This window comes from Oncorhynchus gorbuscha, linkage group LG12, assembly GCF_021184085.1.
Source record: "Oncorhynchus gorbuscha isolate QuinsamMale2020 ecotype Even-year linkage group LG12, OgorEven_v1.0, whole genome shotgun sequence".
In the NCBI taxonomy this organism is placed as follows: Eukaryota; Metazoa; Chordata; class Actinopteri; order Salmoniformes; family Salmonidae; genus Oncorhynchus; species Oncorhynchus gorbuscha.
Genome location: NC_060184.1, coordinates 22,163,327 through 22,189,860, shown reverse-complemented (window position 1 = coordinate 22,189,860; position 26,534 = coordinate 22,163,327). Strand labels below are relative to the sequence as shown.

The window sequence follows — 26,534 nt, the reverse complement described above, 5'->3', positions numbered from 1 at the left end:
GTACTTTACGATTTGTGATGGGTATTGAAACAAAGTAGTTTGGGCCTTGTGTTTTCTGTCTCTCTGCATCCTCCTCACTCTCTAACCAAACACCCACCTACCTCTCTTTCGCTTCTTCTTCAAATTGGCCTCTGGCTTGGTAACTAGGGGAAATGTAACACAATGATTAGTGTTTTACAGGAGACAAATGTGTGATTCTGCTATTCTGTAGTTGGATTTGACTGCCCTCCTGTAAAACCAACCGCCAGTCAAGTCAACAATGCATTATTTATCACCACTAGGCAGCTGGAGGAAATTTGAATTCAAGGGCATCTGCGGTACAAGGAAGGTCCTTGCATCAATTGGCAACTACTACAAATAACCAGTCATTATAGACTTATAGAGTTGGTGCCACCAGCATAGAGCCCTGTCATGCTAACTACTGAACTCATCCTCTCTATAAAAACGTATGTTACAACCATGTTATTTTAGTCTGGAGATGTTAATTTAACATCTCCTATAAATGCATAAATAAAATGGCATAAACTGTTTACAGCCAAGGTTGTTCCATATTGCTGTAGCTGCGAATGGAAGTTCTGACATGAGATTGTCAGAGCATTCGGATGACTTGGACTTCTGTTTCCTTCCACGTGGCTTTTGGGGTCTCTTCTTGATCCTCTTCACTATTTAATTTTCTGAGGAACAAGGGGGAGATGATGACAGCATGCAAATGGCTAAGATGGATCCTCCTAATATCGCAGACATAATTTCCAACAAAAGTGTGTCAAGACTCTGGGTGAATGTAATGAATATTTGAAGCTAGTGAACACAAGCTCTTCCTTGAAAGTAGTTGAGTAACAACAAAAAAACTGCTCATAGTAAAATGTATGGTCTGACTGAATGGATTATGTATGTGACTCACAGGAGGATGCAGAGGGGAGAACGGCTCATAATAATGTCCAGTACGGAGTAAATGGATTCAAACATCTGGAAACCATGTGTTTGATACCATTCCACTCCAGTCATTAACACGAGCCCATTCTTCCCAATTAAGGTGCCACCAACCTGCTGTGGTGACTCCACCCCATCCATTGTGGTGCTTTGACAACAACAAGAATGCAAACAGTTTCTTGTGATGCAGTGTGAGAGCGATGATCCTAGAACTTCTGATATTAAGCCATGGAACTGGCCACCATGAAGACAGTACATAACAATATAATGTACTTCGATTAAAAAATAAAATAAAATAAGGGGGTTCTATCTGTTTGTGCAGCATGTCATCCAATGACTATGGAATGCACTTAACCTTTGATGTTACAGTGAGAAGAGAATGTTCTCACAAGTCTCTAATAATAGTTATCTTTTTCAAATCTCATTTTAAATTTGTCACATGGGCCGAATACAACAGGTGTTTCACCTTACCGTGAAATGCTTACTTACAAGCCCTTAACCAACAACGCAGTTAAGAAAATATTTACAACAAAAAAGTAACAATAATGAGGCTATATAAAGGGGGTACCAGTACCGAATCAATATGCAGGGTGCAGGTTAGTCGAGGCAATTTGTACATTAGGTAGGGGTAAAGTGACTATGCATAGATAATAAACAGCAAGTAGCTAGTGAAGTTAAGTATTTCAATTTTCAATTGAGGTTGGACTACTTAAATGTCCCTCCTTGACAAGAGTCAATAGAGTCTCAAAGCCACAAGAGGGTAGAATACATTGTAAACATTGCTTGTTAGGGGGATGTAGTTGCAGAAACAATGGAATGGTTTTGTCGACTTCCTCAATCGCTGTTCCAAATTACAATGTGGAAGACGAAGGTGCTGTTTTACACAGAGTCAATGAAAAGCTGTCACGCCCCACCCTCAAACTTTGGAATCAAAGAGGCCAGGTTCCACTCATTTAGCGCAGTTCTGTGATGATGATAGGTTATATATATGTCTTACCAGGGGCGATGAGCTCCTTCACATTGCAATGCAATTGACTTTCCTCAGCAGCAACTATATCAGTCGATGGATCATGTGCAGGTGACAGCAAGAGGTCGTTGTCATGTTCCTTGCTACTCGTCTCGAGCATAATCAGTCCCAGTGACCGACTGCATTCCAAAGAAGTTACCTGACCTTGAGGTAAATACAGAAAAGTAGAAACCGTTTTGATAAGCTTCCTTTGTCAAATTTAGCGTGGGGCTTCGTGCAGTTTGCACATTGATGTTCTCGGACTGCAAGCTTTCTGTGAAGCAGGCAAATCCCTCTAATAGATTTAAGAAGTGAAGTCTGAGCAGGACAACCTAAATGAGACTAACCAGCTAACGTTAGCTAGCTACATAGCATTTGGAGTAAAGATAGTTAACTCACGAGTGACCAGGCCATAGCATTCAGTCTTTTATTACTAGCTAGCTAGCTACCTTTAGCTAACTAGTTCCTGTCATCTGTTAAAACACGTCTAATTCAAGTTAGCTAGTAACGTCGCTAGCAAACTGAAAGGCTAGCTTGGTAGAGAATTAAAAACAAAAAGTCCAGCATTTGTTTTCAGCATAAAGTTAAATGGTACTTTTTGCAGCAAACCTGCAAAATGTGTGCTTACTCCTAGCTAACATAACTGACTACACATGTAAACACAAGACTACGGATACTCAAAATGATCAAATTACATACGCTTATGACAAAAACAAACGTTAGAACCAGTTTTCAATCAAGACAACGTGTTACCTTTTATATTTCTTTGTCTGTAAACGGAACTGTAAACGGAATTAAATTAGCTAGCTTTTTTATTTGACCTTTATTTAACTAGGCAAGTCACTTAAGAACAAATTCTTATTTACAATGATGGTCTGGCAAAAAGCCTTTGTCGGGGACGGGGCCTGGATAAAAAACATATAAATAATAACCAATATAGGACAAAACACACATGACAAGAGAGACAACTCTACATAAAGAGCGACCTAAGACAACAACATAGCATAGTCGAAACACAACATGACAACAACATGGTAGCAAACATGGCAGCAGCACAACATGGCAGTAGCACAAAACAGGGAACAAACATTATTGGGCACAGACAAAAGCACAAAGGGCAAGAAGCTAGAGACAACAATACATCACTCAAAGCAGCCACAACTCTCAGTAAGAGTGTCCATAGTTCACTCTTCAGAATATATAACATTTTCAAATACAGATGTAGTGATGTTGATTAGTAACCTTCACTTAGCCCAATACTTGTATGGAGCCTAACCTTACTGTTACTGCTTATTAAAGTACCTTAGCTACCGTATGTTACTTTCATACGTAGACTGGCTCTGGCAGCCAAATACTCAAACTAAATGTGAATCGATTCTCAATTGCGAAACAGTTCTAGAAATATAAAGCCCACAACTTTCATATCACCAAAATAATTTCACAAAGGCAAAATGCACAATTTTCTGTACAGTTTTAAACAAAGATTTATAGAAACCCTGGATTACTAATGCTATGTATTGGCTTTGAAGCCAACGGTAGGCCACATTGGCAATCCTCAGAAAACCAGTCCTCCATAGGAATGAATGGAATTCTACAGTATTTAATTTAAATGTTTCAAGGACAAAATTACATGTTTTCAAGTATTTTTGTTGTTGTCGTGAGGACAGTAACATTAGTACTTTCAAAAAAGTCTACCTTAATGAAAATGTTTTTCTCTAAATGTTTTAAAATTTAAATTAGTATATTCAGCTCACATTATATAATTTACAAGTAAGCATTAAGGTGTCTGTAATAGAATGAACATGGCAAAAACAAATGTAGACATTAGTAAATGCATTTCTATAACTTTTTTTACAACTGCGAGGGAGTGCCAAGGTGGAAGCGCAGTTGCTTCAAAACAGCGTGTGTGTGTGTGTGTGTGTGTGTGTGTGTGTGTGTGTGTGTGTGTGTGTGTGTGTGTGTGTGTGTGTGTGTGTGTGTGTGTGTGTGTGTGTGTGTGTGTGTGTGTGTGTGTGTGTGTGTGTGTGTGTGTGCACATATGTATATATACTGCTCAAAAAAATAAAGGGAACACTAAAATAACACATCCTAGATCTGAATGAATGAAATATTCTTAAATTTTTTCTTTTCATAGTTGAATGTGCTGACAACATAATCACACAAATTATCAATGGAAATCAAATTTATCAACCCATGGAGGTCTGGATTTGGAGTCACACTCAAAATTAAAGTGGAAAACCACACGACAGGCTGATCCAACTTTGATGTAATGTCCTTAAAACAAGTCAAAATGAGGCTCAGTAGTGCGTGTGGCCTCCACGTGCCTGTATGACCTCCCTACAACGCCTGGGCATGCTCCTGATGGGGTGGCGGATGGTCTCCTGAGGGATCTCCTCCCAGACCTGGACTAAAGCATCCGCCAACTCCTGGACAGTCTGTGGTGCAACATGTCGTTGGTTGATGGAGCGAGACATGATGTCCCAGATGTGCTCAATTGGATACAGGTCTGGGGAACGGGCGGGCTAGTCCATAGCATCAATGCCTTCCTCTTGCAGGAACTGCTGACACACTCCAGCCACATGAGGTCTAGCATTGTCTTGCATTAGGAGGAACCCAGGGCCAACCGCACCAGCATATGGTCTCACAAGGGGTCTGAGGATCTCATCTCTGTACCTAATGGCAGTCAGGCTACCTCTGGCGAGCACATGGAGAGCTGTGCGGCCCCCCAAAGAAATGCCACCCCACACCATGACTGACCCACCGCCAAACCGGTCATGCTGGAGGATGTTGCAGGCAGCAGAACGTTCTCCACGGCGTCTCCAGACTCTGTCACGTGCTCAGTGTGAACCTGCTTTCATCTGTGAAGAGCACAGGGCGCCAGTGGCAAATTTGCCCATCTTGGTGTTCTCTGGCAAATGCCAAACGTCCTGCACGGTGTTGGGCTCTCACCTGTGGACGTCGGGCACTCATACCACCCTAATGGAGTCTGTTTCTGACCGTTTGAGCAGACACATGCATATTTGTGGCCTGCTGGAGGTAATTTTGCAGGGCTCTGGCAGTGCTCCTCCTGCTCCTCCTTGCACAAAGGCGGAGGTAGCGGTCCTGCTGCTGGGTTGTTGCCCTCCTACGGCCTCCTCCACGTCTCCTGATGTACTGGCCTGTTTACTGGTAGCGCCTCCATGCTCTGGACACTACGCTGACAGACACAGCAAACCTTCTTGCCACAGCTCGCATTGATGTCCCATCCTGGATGAGCTGCACTACCTGAGCCTCTTGTGTGGGTTGTAGACTCCCGTCTCATGCTACCACTAGAGTGAAAGCACCGCCAGCATTCAAAAGTGACCAAAACATCAGACAGGAAGCATAGGAACTGAGAAGTGGTCTGTGGTCCCCACCTGCAGAACCACTCCTATATTGGGGGTGTCTTGCTAATTGCCTATAATTCCCACCTGTTGTCTATTCCATTTGCACAACAGCATGTGAAATTTATTGTCAATCAGTGTTGCTTCCTAAGTGGACAGTTTGATTTCACAGAAGTATGATTGACTTGGAGTTACATTGTGTTGTTTAAGAGTTCCCTTTATTGTTTTGAGCAATATAGTGTATAACAATATAGTATATATATATATATATATATATATATATATATATATATATATATATATATATATATATATATATATATATATATATATATATATATATATATATATATATATATATATATATATATATATATATATATATATATATATATATGAAAAATAACAGTTTTTATCAATTTTGAACCGGAGAGTTTTTTTTCATTGACATGTTTTTTGGCAGCCTTCGTCCATTACATACATTACATGTTTTCAGGGGCATGGAATAACAGGTGGTCCTTCTGTCTTCTTTAAACACATACTGTAACATGGCGATATGGCCTCGTGGGAACATTAACACTATAAAGGTGTGTGTCAATTTAACGTTTCTTTTTTTGGAAATGATTTCTCTCTGATATGAAAGATTAGGACCTTAAGCGTCCAAATCCGTACTACAAGAGATGCGTGTTAAGGTTCAGACCAAGCAGCAGGGATCTGAACAAAAACCTTGTACAAAAGATGCCTTCATCCAATGACTCTGATGTGTAATTGAATGGAACTGATTCATGATCAAGCGTTAACCTTCACTGTGCTTTGACACTGTTACTGAAACACAGTGTTTCTGTTAATACAATAGCTAAATGACAATGGTGTGAGGTGATTACAATATTGTATAGACAAGGTATTTAGAAGATAATAATTTTCATTCAAGAAGTAACAGTGCTCAGGCACAGAAAAGTGATTGACAAAATTTAGTGAGAAATTAGTGCTCTGAATTTAGCTATTCAGAGCACTAATTTCTCACTAAATTTTGTCAATCACTTTTCTGTGCCTGAGCACTGTTACTTCTTGAAAACACTCTATCACCACCTGCTGCTGGCTATTTATCAGTATATGCCCTGTTAACCTCAATTAGACTAGGCCACACCCATTCTTGTAACAGAAGATCTCAGGACATGGTAACGCACACATGCTGTGTAGATGGCCTAGTGTACAACCCCAACCCAGTCCTTGAACAAACTAGATAGAATAGAGTTTTTAGAACTGTATGTCGCCTTTCTTCGTGTATTTAAATAACTGGCAGGAAAAGACTGATTTAAATGAATACATAATATACACCCTCCTGTAATAAAGACAGAAGTCACACACGTTGAAGTGAAGGGCAGATCTCTAAACAAGCCAGCAGTTTGTCATTATGCAACATTGAGCTTATACAGTCTTGAAATATTACGTTAAAAACGTTTAATTAATGTTACCTTTCCATGCAATCTTTTAAAAGTACACCACAATACTTCTTCCTTGTTCACCATCCTCTCCCCAGGTAACACCTGTATTGTTTGCGGAACAAACAATGCCTTGAAAAAAAGACTCATGTATGTTCTTCTCTCTACCGTTAACGCCCTTTGTTTGTGTTTTGTGACTACACCACTGGATTTGGGTTCAGATTATGGGGGAGATACCTGCTATCACAAAAAGGGAACAGGTGTAATAGCAAGACCAGTTTGGCGACTCGTTCTTTACCCGAACAGAGGTGAAAGCCTGGAGAGTCTGTCTGCTTATCTCCCCATCTTATCTGAATTTAAGTACACAATCTCTCGAGGTGAGTGAGAATCTGAAACGCCTATATTTGCTCACAGTTCCTTCATCCAGGATATGTGTACCACAGGAACATAGGCTCTGTTTGATGTTTTGTTGATACATTTTTCATAGTAAATAGAATAATGAAAATTGGGGTGCAATGTTATACAACAGCTATCATTCATAAAACCAACATTTTAAGATGTTTTGTATGTAAATTGTAGCTGTGTGTGTGTTTCACAAAAATCAAAAAACCTCTTCTTACACTGAAATATTCTTGAAATGTACATAATCATCTCAAAGGTGTTTAATTGATTGTGGTGTGTACTGAATGTCAGTCATTAAAGGCATGTACGTGTGCAGTTATAAAACAGATTATAAAGTGGAGGATTACAATTCATGGCATTTGAGACATTCAATTGGCTCCACTGTCAGGCACCTGTACACCGCAAAGTCATCCTGCATCATGGAATCCATTTATGACATTACAGAGAGGCTATTGCATGAAAATGTTATGAAGAGAGAGGTTGCTGTCAACTCAATCATCAGTCAAACACACTTCCTTATAAAGTCATCTTTTTAACCAGGCTGGCTGTATTCAAGACTCTGCCCCAAGATAGCATCAACAGAATTTACGTGCACAGAGAGAGAGTCACTGCTCCAAGTACTTTGTCTCTCTCCCTCTTAATCCACTGTTTCCTTTAACACTAGCCCTCCTCATTGGTCAGCAGTAAGGAGACCTAGATGTACTGGAATTTGCAACATCGAAGGCGAACCTGACCTAGCTCTTCTACCGTTGGTGATGTTATTAACCTAGAGCAACCTCTTTGCCGTCAAAGAGTAAGCAGCTGGGGTATCTTTTAATACACTCGTTTTTAAAAATGCATTTGATATCTACGGGCCAGTTGGTGGATTGTGATAATTCTTCTAACTAATCCCTTGGGGTAAATCTGTAACCATGTTTTGGGCTTTGATGAGAAACAACAATCCTGAGGGGGTAACAGAGGACAGTTTTATTCTCTGGTAGTATCACAGCACATATCATGCTAATCAACTGGAACTAGGATATATGTCTGTAATCTGTAATTGATTATTTGTGGTTTAAACAGGAAAAGCACTATTGAGGTACATCATTTCTCTCTTACTTCTCATTTTAAAGTCTACAGTATATGGGTGTGAAATTATGTTGCACAACCTCTGAAAGCATATGAAACTATGAAATTAATTATAGGCCTAATTCTCCCTTTGCTTTTATTTTGCACATGGATCACTTGGAATGAATCGCTGGATGTGCCTCTCAACTGTGATTATGATCATCTTCTACTGGTGAGTTGGATGTTACTTTTACTTTTATGTGTGAAGAAAGACTTGTTTTACATTTGTGCTTTAATCCTATTTGATATTTACCTTTCAAAACCTTCTGACAAAATGCATATTTAAAATGTGATTCCTCAGTCTATTTTATGTATTATTTGGTTGGCTGAAATTAAGATGTTGGTTTTGGTTTCATCATGGTTTGATGTTTAAGATGCAGGCCTTTTGACATATGACCCTATCACATGACAGTGTTGTGAGTGTCTCTTTAGACCTCAAGAGCACAGTCCTGTTATTTGGTACAATACAGTAGCAATGTACTAGTAAGTAACTTAATGTACCTTGTGCAGTAAGTACTAGCATGTCAAGGTTATAAACAAAGACAAGGCCATTGATCCATTTTGCTACAAACATACAATAAGAGGCAATCAATGCATTAATAATGAACCCTCAACCTCCTAGACTTTAATGGTATCTATTGATCCTCAGTGCCCACAACCGAATATCTGCTCCATAATGGATATTTGATGGCAAGCGAAAGTGCTAATGATTGTTTTGTGTGTGCTGCTGCACTAGCCTGCAGCAAGGTGGTCCATTCTTTATTTGTTTTGCCAAGTAAAGCTGTTGATATACAATACCAGTCAAATGTTTGGATACACCTACTCATTCAAGGGTTTTTCTTTATTTGTACTATTTTCTACATTGTAGAATGGTAGAAGACATCAATACTATGAAATAACACATACAGAATCATGTAGTAACCAAAAAAGTGTTCAACAAATCAAAATATTATAATAATATTATAATATTTTATATTTGTTCAAATAGCCACGCTTTGCCTTTGACAGCCTTGCACACTCTTGGCATTCTCTGAACCAGCTTCATGAGGAATGCTTTTCCAACGGTCTTGAAGGGGTTCCCACATATGCTGAGCACTTGTTTGCTGCTTTTCCTTCACTCTAGAGTCCAACTCATCCCAAACCATCTCCATTGCATTGAGGTTGGGTGATTGTGGAGGCCAGGTCATCTGAAGCAGCACTCCATCACTCTCCTTGGTCAAATAGCCCTTACACAGCCTGGAAGTGTGTTTTGGATCATTGTCCTGTTGAAAAAGAAATGATAGTCCCACTAATCGCAAACCAGATGGGATGGCGTATTGCTGAAGAATGCTGTGGTAGCCATGCTGGTTAAGTGTGCCTTGAATTCTAAATAAATCACAGACAGTGTCACCAGCAAAGCACCATCGCACCTCCTCTTTCATGCTTCACGGTGGGAACCAAACATGTGGAGATCGTACATTTCCCTACTCTGCCTCTCACAAAGACACATCAGACCAAAGGACAGATTTCCACCGGTCTAAAGTCCATTGCTCGTGTTTTTTGGCCCAAGCAAGTCTCTTCTTATTATTGGTGTCCTTTAATAGAAGTTTATTTGCAGCATTTGACCATGAGGACCTGATTCATGCAATCTCCTCTAAACAGTTGATGTTGAGATGTGTCTGTTACTTGAAGCAGTTATTTGGGCTGCAATCTGAGGTGCAGTTAATTGCTGATTTCTGAGACTGGTAACTAATGAACTTATCCTCTGCTTCAGAGGTAACTCTGGGCCTTGCTTTCCTGTGGCGGTCCTCATGTGAGCCAGTTTTATCATAGTGCTTGATGGTTTTTGCGACTGCAATTGAAGAAACTTTAAAAGTTCTTGAAATATTCTGTATTGACTGACCTTCATGTCTTAATGTAATAATGGACTGTCATTTCTCTTTGCTTATTTGAGCTGTTCTTGTCATAATATGGACTTGGTATTTTACTAAATAGGGCTATCTTTTGTATACCAACCCTACCTTGTCACAACACAACTGATTGGCTAAAACGCATTAACTTTTAACAAGGCACACATGTTAATTGAAATGCATTCCAGGTGACTACCTCATGAAGCTGGTTAAGAGAACCAAGAGTGCACAAAGCTGTCATCAAGGCAAAGGGTGGCTACTTTGAAAAATCTCAAATATAAAATAATAAAATAAAAATGATTTGTTTAACACTTTTTTGGTTACTACATGATTCCATATGTGTTATTTCATAGTTTGGATGTCCAAACCATTATTCCGCAATGTAGAAAATAGCAAAAATAAAGAAAAACCCTTGAATCAGTGGGCGTGTCCAGACTTTTGTCTGGTACTGTAAGTCATCTGATGCTGCTGTTGTAGAACTTGGAACACATTACTCTGTGATACTAAATTGGGCCTATTTAAAAAATATATGTTTAGTCTGTTCAGATAAAAATTATCCTGTGTTGTTTATGCTCCAAATTGATTTCCAAAAGAAACAATAGGCAATATTTCAACCAATTATCATTGATACTACTGTAAATGGAAAATCATTTCAATTACAATATATTTTCAGTAGTGGGAGCCACCACCCCAACACAACATGCAAATAATTTTAGGCCACCAATCGAAAACGCCGACATTTACAGACTAGTGGAGGAACCAATCACAATGCAGTCTCTGATACTTGTGAAATGCCCAAGCCAATTAAATTGGAGAGGCACATGTCTTTTTTTTACTGGGGGGGAGTTAGTGTATTATCGACAGTTTGATTTTCTCAGACAGATTTTGGTCTGGGAATTTCAATTTTAGGTTTATCAGAGCACATTTTCACGAGACCACGTTGTAAAAGCTTTTCTTATTTAATCTGAACTGCATCAGGTAAGTTGATGTAACGTTATGGTGCTACCTAATTTGCACACAATTGGTAGAACGATAAAAGTGAGGTAAACAAATCAGTTATTTTAAAAGGCTATTTACATGATTGTAGCCTGCTAGATAGTTAGCAATGCTATGTGGTAACGTTATCAAACATTTCAAAATGTGTTTTCGCTTGTAACTAGTTAACTGGTAAGCTAGCAAGCCATGCAGTTAATAAATAAATATATATTTTTGAGCATCCCCAACTGTTCATTGCAGAATAGGCCTTTTTTTCTTGGTTGCTTGATAATGTGTAACGTTATAGACACCTTTTTTGGATGTTATTTACCGGCCGTAACGAGTGTAAATAATGATACCAGTAGTTGCTCAGCGAAACTCCATATTGGTTGATCCACAAATGTATTTTGACACTATAACGCGTGCCGAACTGGTGAATGGGAGTTTGAATCAGAGCTTTTTTTCTGGGCGTTAAGAGTTCTCAGGCAGAGATACCGGTTCTGCTAAATTAGCTGGCTAATTTTTAAAATCAATGACTTGCAATTAGCTACTTGGTTCTTGGTTCTCTCAAGTGCTACCAAACAATTTACAAAATACCGCTTGCTCGCTAAATTTGACTAGTGTATCATTCGTGCCGTAACTATGTAAACAAGGGGTCGCTAATCCACAATACATTTGTAAAACCATCTGTGTATTGGTTGCGCCCGCCCCCAATACCTTGTGTTGGAAACTCCTGCAAGTTTCTCTAGCTGACATTAATAATTGTCGATTTAACTATGTCTTTCAGGATATGCCCAGCGATATTTTGGTTTGCTAGGTTAAGTTTCAGTGGAGTAAATTATACCAACTATATAGCTCGCAGAGAATACTTAAAGGAAGAGTGCCAATGTTAGCAGCACAACTCACGAGCGGATACTGCACTTGTTACATCAATAATTTATGCGATATAATTTTTGCTAGTTAGCCAACGTTAACTACAAACGGCTTAAAAGTTGGAGTTGTTAGACATGGCGAATTGAATAAATAGTTTATCAATTCGTGACTTGGATTTCTTTAGTGACTCCCTCAAATCCTCATAGAATATTTCGAAAGTAGTCATGATTGCAGAAACGGCATGCTACAGTGTTTGTTTCATTTCAGTTGCAAGGCAGAAAGCTAGCGAAGTTAGCTGATTACAAACGGTATGCTTTCTAAAATGTCCATGTGTTACATTGTGTATAGCAATTGTTACATTGCTCTCTCACTCGCACAGATTAAACTTTGCGTGTTTGCAGGAGGAGAGTGTTTGATGTTAATTTGTTTTCTATAATGCCAGCAAGCTTTGGGCCTAAACATCAGTTACAGTATACTCTTGAGATATTTATGATGAGATGCAATGTTAAGTCATTCTTCATGACTTGTCAATACTTCCGCCTGCAAATTACTTGCAAGGTCATTTGTTTGAAAGGATGAAAGTGAACACAGTGCCTCATTGTGGCTTTTTTTGTCAGATGGCCTAATGAGACATGGTTAATTGTTTGGGTTTGCTTATCTCATAATTAGAAGGTGGGTAGCATGGCAGTACACTGGACAGTGAGTTATTGTGTGAAGCTGCTGATGCCTTGTCAGAGAGGGCCATATGTTTGGTAGTTGGCATATTGAGTGTAGGTGGGCTCACTGGTTACATTTTTCAATAGTCAACTATTTGAGTTTATTGAGCTTTATTAGTAAATAAGTCTAGAATTCTCTTTTAATTAACCAGCAGGGATAGACTAGTTCACTTACTAGAAGAATGCCATGTTCCTGTGGCACAGAGTTGAAAACGGTCTTCATGGCACACTTAATTGTTAAACCTTTCAATGGGTAGTTATGGTACAACAAATTCTGGTTTTTGTTTGAGGCTTTTGGGCCACATCGGACACAATCTAGGAGAAATACAGACTTGCTTGAGGTAAAAAAATAAAAATAAACTTAGGCTGCAGTTTGAATCCCAGAGCCGACAAGGGTAACATTATGTGCCCTTGAGCAAGGCACTTAACCCTAATTGCTCCAGGATCACAGTTTATGATGGTTGACCCTGGCTGTGACCCCACTCTCCACGGGTGACTCAGGAAGAGTTAGGATATGCAAAAAGCACATTTCCAATTCACACATGAATACACACTTGTACATGTGTGACATAGGACAACTATAAGCACCCACCAAATTATGTATTTGTCGTAGGGAATTGATGCTGATAACTGCAGTACTATTCACTATCCCCTGGCCAATGCTCCTGCAGCTTCAAGATTTCTTTCTTTGACATACTGTACCAGTCAAAAGTTTGGACACCTACTCATTCAAGGGTTTATTTTTTTAAATGATTTTCTACATTGTAGAATAATAGTGAAGACCAACTATGAAATAACACAAGGAATCATATAGTAACCAAAAGTGTTAAACAAATCAAAATATTTCAAAGTAACCACCCTTTGCCTTGACAGCTTTGCATTTTCTCAACCAGCTTCATGAGGAATGCTTTTCCAACACTCTTGAAGAAGTTCACACACATGTAGAGCACTTGTTGGCTGCTTGTCCTTTACTCTGCGGTCCAAACCATCTCAATTGAGTTGAGGTTGGGTGATTGTGGAGGCCAGGTCATTTGATGCAGCACTCGTCACTCTCCTTGGTCAAATAGCCCTTACACAGCCTGGATGTGTGTTTTGGATCATTGTCCTGTTGAAAAACAAATGATAGTCCCACTAAGCGCAAACCAGATGGGATGGCGTATTGCTGTGGTAGCCATGCTGGTTAAGTGTGCCTTGAATTCTAAATAAATCACAGACCCTGTCACCAGCAAAGCACCATCACACCACCACCTCAATGCTTCACAGAGGAACCACACATGCGGAGATCATCCGTTCACCTACTCTGCGTCTCAGACTCATCAGTTGGAACCAAAAATTGCAAATTAGGATGCATCGGATCAAAGGACAGATTTCCACTGGTCTAATGTCCATTACTCGTTTTTCTTGGCCCAAGCAAGTTTCTTCTTCTTAATGGTGTCCTTTAGAAGTGGTTTCTTTGCAGCAATTCGACCATGAAGGCCTGACTCACGCAATCTCCTCTGAACAGTTGAGATGTGTTACTTGAACTCTGTAGCAGTTGTTTGGGCTGAAATTTCTGAGGCTGGTAACATTAACTCATCAATCAATCACATTTATTTATAAAGATCTATTTACATCAGCCGATGTCACAAAGTGCTATATGGAAACCTAGCCTAAAACCCCAAATGGCAAAAAATGCAGATGTGGAAGCCCAAAACCTCCTAGAAAGGCAGGAACCTAGGAAGAAACCTGAAGGAACCAGGCTCTGAGGGGTGGCCAGTCCTCTTCTGGCTGTGCCAGGTTGAGATGTTCATAGATGACCAGCAGTTCGATAATAATAATCAGTGGTTGTAGAGGGTGCAACAGGCCAGCACCTCCGTAGTAAATGTCAGTTGGCTTTTCATAGCCGAGCGTTCAGAGTTAGAGACGGCAGGTGCGGTAGAGAGTTGAAAACAGCAGATCTGGGACAAGGTAGCACGTCCAGTGAACAGGTCAGGGTTTTATAGCCGCAGACAGAACAGTTGCAACTGGAGCAGCAGCATGACCATTTGGACTGGGCAAAGCAAGGCGTCATCAGGCCATGTAGTCCTGAGGCATGTTCCTAGGGCTGAGAGAGGACTATAACACACTCCGGACAGGGCCAACCGGGCATGATATAAACCCACCCATTTTGCCAAAGCACAGCCCCCACACCACTAGAGGAATATCTTACTACCCTGAGACATGGCCGAGTACCCACGACATTCTCCCCCATGGCACGAACCCGAGGGGGGGGGCACCAAGCTTGACAGGAAGTTCTCGGCAGAGACTCAACCCACTCAAGTAATTCACACCTCCTAGGGGGACTGCATGGAAGAGCGCCAGTGACTCATCGCCATATTAGGGTTAGAGGCAGAGAATCCCAGTGAAGAGAGGGAAACCAGCCAGGCAAAGACGGCAAGGGTGGTTCTAACCTCCAGTACCTTTCTGTTCACCGTCACACCCCTGGGCTAGACTATACTCAATCATAGGGCCTACTGAACAGAGGAGTCTTAAAGGTTGAGAACGAGTCTGCGTCTCTCGCACGGATAGGCAGAGCATTCCATACAAATGGAGCACAATTGAAGAAATTCTAGGGACAATAAGGAGGCCTGCATCTTTTGACCGTAGCGTACATGTATGTATGTATGTACGGCAGGACCAAATCAGAAAGATGTGTAGGAGCAAGCCAATGTAATGCTTTGTAGGTTCAGTACAACCTTGAAATCAGCCCTAGCCTTAACTTCTTGCAGATCATTGGGACGCTAGTGTCCCATTTCAACAACTTCCAACTTTCATGAAATCACAAGTGCAATACATCAGAATAAAGCTTAACTTGTTGTTAATCCAGCCGCCGTGTCAGATTTCAAAAATGCTTTACTGCGAAAGCAAACAATGCGATGATCTGAGGACAGCGCCCAGCACACACATGCATAACAAATCATTTTCAACCAGGGAGTTGCGACACGAAAGTCAGATAGCGATGTATTATATGCCTTACCATTGAAGATCTTCTTCTGTTGGCACTTCAAAAGGTCCCTGTTACATCACAAATGGTTATTTTATACGATAAACTAATTTATATCCATTAAAACTCAGTTTAGCTGGCACGCTTCAGTCAATAATCCACTCGTTTTCCATCCTCTAAAATGTATACAAAATAAATCCCAAATGTCACCAATAAACTTATCCAAACAAGTAAATCAATGTTTATAATCAAACCTTAGGTACCCTAATACGCAAATAAACATTTAAGACGTAGAATCTTTGTCTTTACCGGAGAAAAATACCAAAGAATGCGCTCTCATTCATGCACTTGGAAACACTGCAGCCAAAATGGGAGCCACCTAGAAAAACTACAATTTCTGGCTAATTTTTCCAAAAACCAGCCTGAAACTCTTTCTAAAGACTTGACATCTAGTTGAACGCCTAGGAACTGCAATCGGACATGATTTTGCCCTACTATAGAAGTGCCAGCCATTGAAATCAGTGGTAGGATGACTTTTTTGGGGGGGGGGTATTTGTCCTCTGGGTTTTGCCTGCCATTTCAGTTCTGTTATACTTACAGACATCCGGATGACAAAATACCACCCCTTGTCCCAAAGAAGTTAACAGGAAACCAGTGTAGAGAGGCTACCACTGGAATAATGTGATCACATGTTGTTGTTTTTTGTTCTAGTCAGGATTCTAGCAGCCATGTTGAGCATTAACTGATGTTTATTTGTGCTTTAACCGGGTAGCCAGAGAGTAGAGCATTGCAGTAGTCTAATCTAGAAGTGACAAAATGCCACCATCCTCTTCCTTATGTCTGAAACACAGGCTTCAAGGAAAGGCAATTGAGAATTCACCACGTTTCATCGAAATGTTCAGCTGTGTGTTGTCCACATAGCAGTGAAAGTTAACATTATTTCCGAATGATGTCACCAAGAGCTGTATAGTGTAAACAATAGAAGTCCTAAAATGGAACCTTGAGGAACACTGAAATTTACAGTTGATTTGTCAGAGGACACACCATTCAGAAACAAACTCCTATCTTTCTGACAGATAAGATCTAAACCAGGTCAGAACCTTTCTGTGTAGACCAATTTGGGTTTGTCAATGGTATCAAAAGCAGCACTAAGGTCTAGGAGCACGAGGACAGATGCAGAGCCTTCGTCTGACGCCGTTAAAATGTAATTGCACTCACGAAGGTCGTACGTCTCAGTGCTATGATGGAGTCTAAAACCAGACTGAAGCGTTTTGTATACATTATTTGAATTCAGGAAGGCATATTGAGAGGAATGGGAGATTCAATATAGGCCAGCATTTAAAAAAATAATACATCTTGTTCAAGATTTTGATTTTTCAAGAGGCTTTATTACTGCTACTTTTAATGAGTTTGGAACACAGCTGGTGTATAGGGAGCCATTTATTATGTTCAACATAGTAGGGCCAAGCACAGGAAGCAGCTCTTTCAGTAGTTTAGTTGGAATAGGGTCCAGTATGCAGCTTGAAGGATTAGAGGCCATTACTAATTTCATGAATATGTCAAGAGATAAAGGATTAAACAACTTGCATGTCTCCCTTTATCCTAGGACCTGTCAGTGTTGTGCAGACTCAGGACAACTGAGCTTTAAAGAAATATGCAGATTTAAAGAGGAGTCTGTAATTTGCTTTCTAATGATAATGATCTTTTCATCAAAGTTCATGAATTTATCACTGCTGACGTGAAAGCCATCCTTTCTTGGGGAATGTTTTTTAGTTAGCTTTGTGACCGTATCAAACATACATTTTGGATTGTTCTTATTCTCCCCAATTACGTTGTAAAAATAGGATGATCGAGCAGCAGTGAGGGCTCTTCGATACTTCACAGTACTGTCTTTCCAAGCTAGTAGGAAAAGACTTCCAGTTTGGTGTAGCCCCATTTCCTTTCCAATTTTCTGGAAGCTGGCTTCAGGGCTCGGGTATTTTCTGTATACCAGGGAGCTAGTTTCTTATGACAAATGTTTTTTGTTTTTAAGGGTGCGACTGCATCTAGGGTATCACACACGGTTAAATTAAGTTCCTCAGTTAGATGGTTAACCTATATTTATTATTTAAAAAAAATATGTACTCCCGATGTCCTTGGATACATTGGGGGAGTCTGGAAGGGCATCAAAGAATCTTTTGGTTGTCCCAAAATTTGTAGCACAGCTTTTGATGATCCTGGGTTGGGATCTGGGCAGACTTGGTTGCAAACATAAAATGGTGGTACGATTAGTCCAGGATTGTGGAAAAACATTAAGATCAACAATATTTATTCCACAGGACACAACTAGGTCCAGAGTATGACTGTGGCAGTGAGGTAGGTCCAGAGACATGTAGGACAAAATCCACTGAGTTGATGATGGCTCAAAGTTTTTTGGAGTGGGTCTGGATTTTTCCATGTGAATATTGAAGTCACCAAAAAGTAAAATATTTGCCATGACTACAAGGTCCGATGGGAACTCCGTGAGCAACGCTGTATATGGCCCAGGAGGCCTGTAAACAGTAGCTATAAGAAGTGGTTGAGTAGGCTGTATAGATTTCATGATGAAAACGCAGGCTTTTATTTATTTTAATTGACACACACTGTCTCAATGGGGATAGCTGAGCTGACTACACTGTGCTTGTGGCAGACTTCACTAAGCTGGCAATCTCATTGTGGAGCTAAATCAAATTGATTTCTAAAGCCCTTCTTACATCAGCTGATGTCACAAAGTGCTGTACAGATATCCAGCCTAAAACCCCAAACAGCAAGCAATGCAGGTGTAGAAGCAGGGTGGCAAGGAAAAACTCTCTAGGAAGGCCAGCACCTAGGAAGAAACCTAGGGGAACCAGGTTGAGGGGTGGCCAGTCCTCTTCTGGCTGTGCTGGGTGGTGATTATAACAGAACATGGGCAAGATGTCCATGGATGACCAGCAGGGTCAAATAATAATAGAGGAGTTAGAGCCCTGTCTATGTTCTTATGAGAAGCAAACACCCCTCCAGCTAGGATGGAGTCCGTCACTTCTCAGCAGTCCAGGCTTGGTCCTGTTTGTGGGTGAGTCCCAGAAAGAAGGCCACTTATCTACAAATTCTGTATTTTTGGGAGGGTCAGAACCGTTTTCAACCAGCAATTGAGTTGTGAGACTCTGCTGTAGAGCTCATCACTCCCCCTAACTGAGACGGGGCCAGAGACAATTACTTGGGCTGTAGACAATCTTTCTAGTTATCCTTTGCATCAGAGGTAACTCTGGGTTTTCCTTTCCTGTTGCGGTCCTCATGAGAGCCAGTTTCATCATAGCGTTTGATGGTTTTTGCGACTGCACTTCTTGAAGTGTTCCGGATTAACTGACCTTCATGTCTTAAAGTAATGGACTGTCATTTCTCTTTGCTTATTTGTGCTGTTTTTGCCTTAATATGGACTTGGCCTTTTACTGAATAGGGCTATCTTCGGTATACCACCCCTTCCTTGTCACAACAGAACTGATTGGCTCAAATGCATTAAGAAGGAAATCAATTCCATAAATTAACTTTTAACAAGTCACACCTTTTTAATTGAAATGCATTCCAGGTGACTACCTCCTGAAGCTGGTTGAGAGAATGCCAAGTGTGTGCAAAGCTGTCATCAAGGCAAAGGGTGGCTACTTTGATTCAATCTTTTTTTTTAATGACATGATTTGATAGTTTTGTCTTCACTATGATTCTACAATGTAGAAATAAATAAAAAAATACAGGAAGATCCTTGAATGAGTTGGTGTCAACTTTTGACTGGTACTGTATGTCTGAGTATATAGACATTTTAACTGGAATCATGCTCTATAGGATTTAGCCTGTGACTGTGGGTTAACACTTAGCTCATGGTCCATTAGCTCATGAAACATCTCTGTAGTGTATGGGAGGGTGAGCGAGAAGCTACAGCATAGGGTGTTTGTTAGACTCCCTCAGGCGAAGAGCACGAGTTTCTTTCAAGTTGCATCAAGATGGTATGAGGTGGTAACTGTCCCCTTTCCTCTGTTCTGTACCTCAGAAGGACTGTAAACGTGCTCCCTCTTCTGTGTACTTTACCATCAAGGACATTGTGTAGTCATGTGTGCAGTCCTCTCCACTGATCCTGCCCCCCCACTTGTTAGTGGTGTTTGGACTTATCTGTGTTGTAGGCTAAATGTTGCATTCAGTATGACCCCTGTGTACTCAAAGACCCCTGTTGAAAAGGCTTTCAACTTTACTTTCTGAGTAATCTCACTAACCATTCAAATGCTCCATATTGGCACCATTGCCAGCTGTCAGATGAAACACTGATATGCCAATTCTAAATTGTTGCAAAAGAGAAAGAAATACCAGAGCTCTGAATTGTCAAACTCATACTGTCACTACATGTAAGTACCTCAGATTCTGATTGCACAAAAGGGAGGTAGGGATTTACTCCAACATTGGGTCTTGTGGTGAGCTTCCTGTTGGAACAGACCACTCTACGTGTCACTCAGTCTCCTAATTCTGCTGCGGACTGTGAGAGATTGCTTAACCATTCGGAAGGGTTATGGGAACATCCCGCTTATAGAGTACTGTGTTCCTGACATCCTGCCTTGGCCACTGTTTTTCCACAGGGATTGTCGGTGGTTTAGGCTCTTATGGAATCACTCAACAAATAAAGATTACAAACTCCGTGCAACACCAACTCTGTTGATTCTCAGTTTCATATTGAGCATTTTTCAAACATGGCCTTTCCAATCCAACACAAGGCTTTTGATTCCATCACCTTCAAAGCTCCATACAATTCTCTCAACTATACCTGTTTGCAACAAGTTGGGTTCATAGATGGAGCTAAACAAAATTAAACCGTGACCAGAAATTACTTGTGCTCTTAGTAAGCCACCATGTTGCAGCTTTTCTCAGAAGCTGCACTACCAGCCCTTTGAATGGCACAATAAATGCAATGTTCTGCTCATTACTGATGAAAGGGGGGGTTTGCCATCTCCTACAAGTGTCCTGCTTTGAAACAGCACAGGGGGAAAAATAAATGTTCCACTTAATTGGATGCCTGTGGCTTGGCACCCTCCCAAACATAGTTAAAAAGAGATTATCTGCAGGAGTCCAATTTTGCAGCAAGGGCTTTCCATGTCAGTAAGGCAGAGGTAATTTGAATCAAATTATACTTGTCTTGGAATCTAGGCACATTTGTCTTAGAAAAAAATAAAGTTGCTTTCTTTACAAATTTACAGCACTCCTGGGATGTTGAGTTCCAATTGTGTTGCATTTTTAGTTGTGGATATACACTAGTTTTTTGCCCTATGGTACGGGATTTTGCTGCAATATTTATTTATATTTGTGTCTTTAGATGTAGGTTTCAAAGTTGGGAAACATTAGTTTAGTGATGCAGCTTTTGAATTTGCACAAGTAGTGAAGGCTGGGGCACAGGTGTTCTTCAATCCCTCCTTGTTATATGCTCCTCTGAAGCCCTCTGTCCACAAGTATGTGGACACCCCTTCAAATGAGTGGATTTGACTAGTTCAGCCACACCCGTTGCAAATGAGAGCATAAAATCGAGCACACAGCCATGCAATCTTCATAGACAATCATTGGCAGTAGAATGTCCTTAATGAAGAGCTCCGTGGCATGTCATAGGATGCCAAGTTTCCAACAAGTCAGTTTGTAAAATTTCTGCCCTGCTAGAGTTCCCTGGTCAACACAGAGAAAAGAGTCGGCCAGAGAATTGAACCCTGTGGCACCCCCATAGACTGCCAGAGGTCCGGACAACAGGCCCTCCGATTTGACACACTGAACTCTATCAGAGAAGTAGTTGGTGTACCAGGCGAGGCAGTCATTTGAGAAACCAAGTTGAGTCTGCTGATCAGAATGTGGTGATTTACAGTGTCGAAAGCCTTTTCCAGGTCGACGAATACGGCTGCACAGTAATGTCTCTCATTGATGGCGGTTATGATATCGTTTAGGGCCTTGAGCGTGGCTGAGGTGCACCCATGACCAGCTCTGAAACCAGTTTTCATAGCGGAGAAGGTACGGTGGGATTTGAAATTATCAGTAATCTGTTTCTTGACTTGGCTTTCGAGGACCTTAGAAAGGCAGGGTAGGATTGATATAGGTCTGTAGCAGTTTGGGTCTAGGGTGTCTCCCCCTTTGAAGAGGGGGATGATCGCAGCACCTTTCCAATCTTTGGGAATCTCAGACGATACGAGAGGTTGAACGGGCTAGTAATAGGGGTTGCAACAATTTTGGCGGCTAATTTTTAGAAAGAGGGTCCAGATTTTGTAGGGGTCCAGATTTTGCCTCTTTCAGAACATCAGCTATCTGGATTTGGGTGGGGCTTGGGTGAGTTGCTGTGGAGGGTACAGGGCTGTTGACCGGAGTACGGGTAGCCAGGTGGAAAACATGGCCAGCTGTAGAAAAATACTTATTGAAATTCTCAATTATAGTGGAATTATTGGTGGTGAGTGTTTCCTAGCCTCAGTGCAGTAGGCAGCTGGGAGGTGCTCTTATTCTTCATGGACTTTAGTGTCCCAGAACTTTTTTGCGTTTGTGCTACAGGATGAACATTTCTGTTTTGAAAAAGCTAGCCTCAGCTTTCCTAACTGCCTGTGTATATTGGTTCCAAACTTCCCTGAAAAGTTGCATATCGCGGGGTCTATTTGATGCTAATGCAGTACGCCACAGGATGTTTTTGTTCTGGTAAAGGGCAGTCAGGTCTGGAGTGAACCAAGGGCTATATCTGTTCCTGGTTCTATGTTTTTTTTTATGGGGCATGCTTATTTAAGATGGTGATGAAGGCACTTTTAAAGAATAACCAGGCATCCTCTACTGACGGAATGAGGTCAATATCCTTCCAGGATACCCGGGCCAGGTCAATTAGAAATGCCTGCTCGCCGAAGTGTTTTAGGGAGAGTTTGACAGTGATGAGGTTTAGTCGTTTGACTGCAGACACATTAGATGCAGGCAATGAGGCAGTGATTGCTGAGATCTTGGTTGAAAACAGCATAGGTGTATTTGGAGGGCAAGTTGGTTAGGATGATATCTATGAGGGTGCTCATGTTTACAGATTTGGGGTTGTACCTGGTAGGTTCATTGCTGATTTGTGTGAGATTGACGGCATCAAGCTTAGATTCTAGGATGGCCGGGGTGTTAACCTCTTGAAGCTAGGGGGCACTATTTTTATGTTTGGAAGAATAATGTTCCCAAAGTAAACAGCCTTTTTCTCAGGACCAGATGCTAGAATATGCATATAATTGACAGATTAGGGTAGAAAACACAAGTTTCCAAAACTGTCAAAATATTGTCTGTGAGTATAACAAAACTGATATTGCAGGCGAAATCCTGAGAAATCAAACCAGGAAGTGCCTCCTATTTTGAAAACTCCATGTTCCATAGCCTCCCATTGCTCAATTTAAAGGAATATCAACCAGATTCCTTTTCCTATCGCTTCCTCAAGCTGTCAACAGTCTTCAGACATAGTTTCAGGCTTTTATTTTGAAAAATGAGCCAGAACGATAACATTGTGTCAAGTGGTCACATGAGTTTTGCTCGCACAACAGACTTTGGATAGGTATTGCTTTTCCCTCTCCTACTGTGAAAGACATTTGCGGTTGATATGTTATCGATTATATTTTTTAAAAACCTGAGGATTGATTATAAAAAACGTTTGACATGTTTCTGTACACATTACGGATATTATTTGGAATTTGTCTGTGTTGTTGTAACCGCTCTTTCCTGTGGATTTCTGAACATAATGTAACAAATAAATGGAGGTATTTTGGATATAAAAATAATCTTTATGGAACAAAAGGAACATTTGTTGTGTAACTGGGAGTCTCGTGAGTGAAGACATCCGAAGATCATCAAAGGTAAACGATTAATTTGATTGCTTTTCTTATTTGCGTGACTAAGCTACCTGATGCTAAGTGTACTTAATGTTTTGTCAACCGATCGATAAACTTACACAAACGCTTGGATTGCTTTCACTGTAAAGCATCATTTCAAAATCTGAGACGACATGTGGATTAACAAAAGGCTGAGCTGTGTTTTGCAATATTGCACATGTGATTTCGTGAATATGAATATTTTTAGTAATATTATTTGACTGAGGCGCTATGCTATTCAGTGGTTGCTGATGACAATTATCCCTCTTAAGGGATGGGTAGCGTAAAGTTGCATGTCCCAGTTTAGGTTACCTAGCAGTATGTGAAGATGGACGGGGGGGGGGGGGGGGTCAAATCAATTCACATATGGTGTCCAGGGCACAGCTGGGGCAGAGGGTGGTCTATAGCAAGTGGCAACAGTGAGAGACTTGTTTCTGGAAAGGTGGTTTTTAGAAGTAGAACCTCAAATTATTTTGGCACAGACCTGGATAGTAAGCCTGCAGAATTCTGTCTATCTCTGCAGTTGATTGCAACTCCGCCCCCTTTGGCAGTTCTATCTTGTCGGAAAATGTTAGGGATGGAAATTTCAGGGGGTTTTTGGGGTCTTCCTAAGCCAGCATTTAGACACGGCTAGGACATCCGGGTTGGCAGAGTGTGCGAAAGCAGTGAATAAAGCACACTTAGGGAGGAGGCTTCTAATGTTAACATGCATGAAAACAAGGCTTTTACGGTTACAGAAGTCAACCAATGAGAGCACCTGGGGAATAGGAGTGGAGCTAGGCACTGCAGGGCCTGGATTAACTGCTACATCACCGGAGTAGGATAAGGGTACGGCTTAAGGCTATAAGAACTGGTTGTCTAGTGCGTTCGGAACCGAGTAAAATTAGCAGGTTTCTGGGCGCAATAGAATAGATTCAAGGCATAATGTACAGACAAAGGTATGGTAGGTTGTGATTACATTTGAAGGTAAACCTAGGCATTAAGTGATGATTAGAGATATTGTCTCTAGAAATGTAAACCAGCTGATGTCACTGCATGTGTGGGAGGTGGAACTAAAGTGTTGGCTAGACATATTGAGCAGGGATAGAGGCTCTACAGTGAAATAAGACAATCACAAACCAGAACAGCAATGGACAAGGCATATTGATATTAGGGAGAGGCATGCATACCCGAGTGATCATAGGGGTCCAGTGAGTAGTTAGGCTGGCTGGAGATACTGTGATTCAGACAGTTAGCAAGCTCGTTCAAGATGGCCGTACTTCTTCATTACACAAAGGAATAACCTCAACCAATTTCTAAACACTGGTGACATCCAGTGGAAGCGGTAAGAACTGCAAGAAGGTCCCTTAGAAATCTGGATTCCCAATGACAAAAAGTGACCTCAAAACAAAACAGTGGTTTGTCCTCTGGGTTTCGCCTGCTCAATAAGTTCTGTTTTACTCAGACTTGATTCAAACCGTTTTAGAAACTCTAGTGTTTTCTATCCAATCTACGAATAATATGCATATCTTATCTTCTGGGGATGAGTAGCAGGCAGTTGAATTTGGGCATGCATTTCATCCGGACGTGAAAATACTGCACCCTGTCACCAAGAATTTAAAGACATTGGTGTTTATGCTTAGGTACAGTCATGCAACGATTGTGCTTTTTTTTGCAAATGTGCTTTTGTTAAATCATCGCCCTGCGTTGCATTGATTATATGCAACGCAGGACACTATAGAAAGTATCTAGTAATATCATCAACCATGTGTAGTTAACTAGTTATTATGATTTATTTATTTTTATACGATAATTTTAATGCTAGCTAGCAACTTACCTTGGCTTCTTACTGCATTCGTGTAACAGGCAGACTCCTCGTGGAGTACAATGAGAGGCAGGTGGTTAGAGCGTTGGACTAGTCAACTGTAAGGTTGTAAGATTGAATCCCCGAACTGACAAGGTAAAAAATTGACGTTCTGCCCCTGAACAAGGCAGTTAACCCACCATTCCTAGGCAGTCATCGAAATTAAGAATGTGTTCTTAATTAACTGACTTGCCAAGTTAAATAAAGGTGTAAAGAAAATCTAAATCTGTGTCCAAATCGGTGGCCTTAATTTAATCGGTCGACCTCTAATCTATACAGTACCTGTTTGACAACACACACAATATTCAGTCTATTCTTGATCTTCAGCATTCTCCACATTTATTCCACACATCTGACTTCCCCTTTACCTGAGCAACCTATAAACTCAATAGTTTAATATTTATTTTTCACATACTCTGCATCCGTTTTGCCGTTACGGTGTTGAGTTTGTTATAGCTAATTTATTGATGTGCTTTAGGCACGGCCTGCCCGTTCATTAGACGGCCAAATAGGGCTGCATTTTCTGAGCTAAACTGATCAAGACTCGCCACCAACAGCGCACACAACCTCACATTCTGCCCAAAAACAATGATGATTTCAACCAGTGCGGTATGGGCTTTTTAAGTGGGCGCTGATGCCGCCCTTTGATAAGCAGTGCCCACTTCAACAAAGGCAGGGGCACAAATATTTGCTTGTCCATTCCCAGCGCGCCTCTCCAGGGTGCTGTTGGAGACTCATCTCTGCAGCGCTCCAGCAACATTCAGTCAAAAAAATGATCTTACATAAATCATGTAACTGATATGGTAGAAAGAGTATGTGTCCTTTTCTGTAGCCTACAGGCTACAGATAAAATGTATGACAATGTAATGTGATGAATAATACTAGTACTGTGTGAATCCAATGTCTGAGTTTGACAAGTGTTGCTCGCGGTTTGAGCAAGAAACCCGTAACTGATTTGATAAATTGAACTAAGTGCAGTGCGTAAATAACATATGAATAGGCTACATGTAGGCCAATCAACTTTCTAGGGGAATGCTTTTTGTTGTATTTTGTGCATATTCTGGAGTGATGAATCACGCTTCTCCCTCTGGCAGACCGACGGACATCTGGGTTTGGCCTATGCCAGGAGAAGGCTACCTGCCCGAGT

General features: G+C 40.9%; 1 protein-coding gene across 8 annotated transcripts in view; it reads right to left on the bottom strand.

The window, feature by feature from the left end:
• The window catches only part of LOC123990708 (A-kinase anchor protein 7-like), a 37,576-nt gene extending 30,701 nt beyond the window's left edge, over positions 1-6,875 (bottom strand). For 5 of the 8 annotated variants that reach the window (XR_006830692.1, XR_006830693.1, XM_046291481.1 and 2 more), the window contains exons 1-2: positions 1,928-2,615; positions 102-143 (exon numbers count right to left, since the gene is read on the bottom strand). The gene's annotated coding sequence lies outside the window, so the exon portion shown is untranslated. Of the gene's footprint in view, positions 1-101; positions 144-1,927; positions 2,616-6,773 lie in introns of those variants that run through there. The other 3 variants (XM_046291479.1, XM_046291478.1, XM_046291483.1) reach the window with 3 other exon arrangements.
• Positions 6,876-26,534: the final 19,659 nt, after the last annotated feature.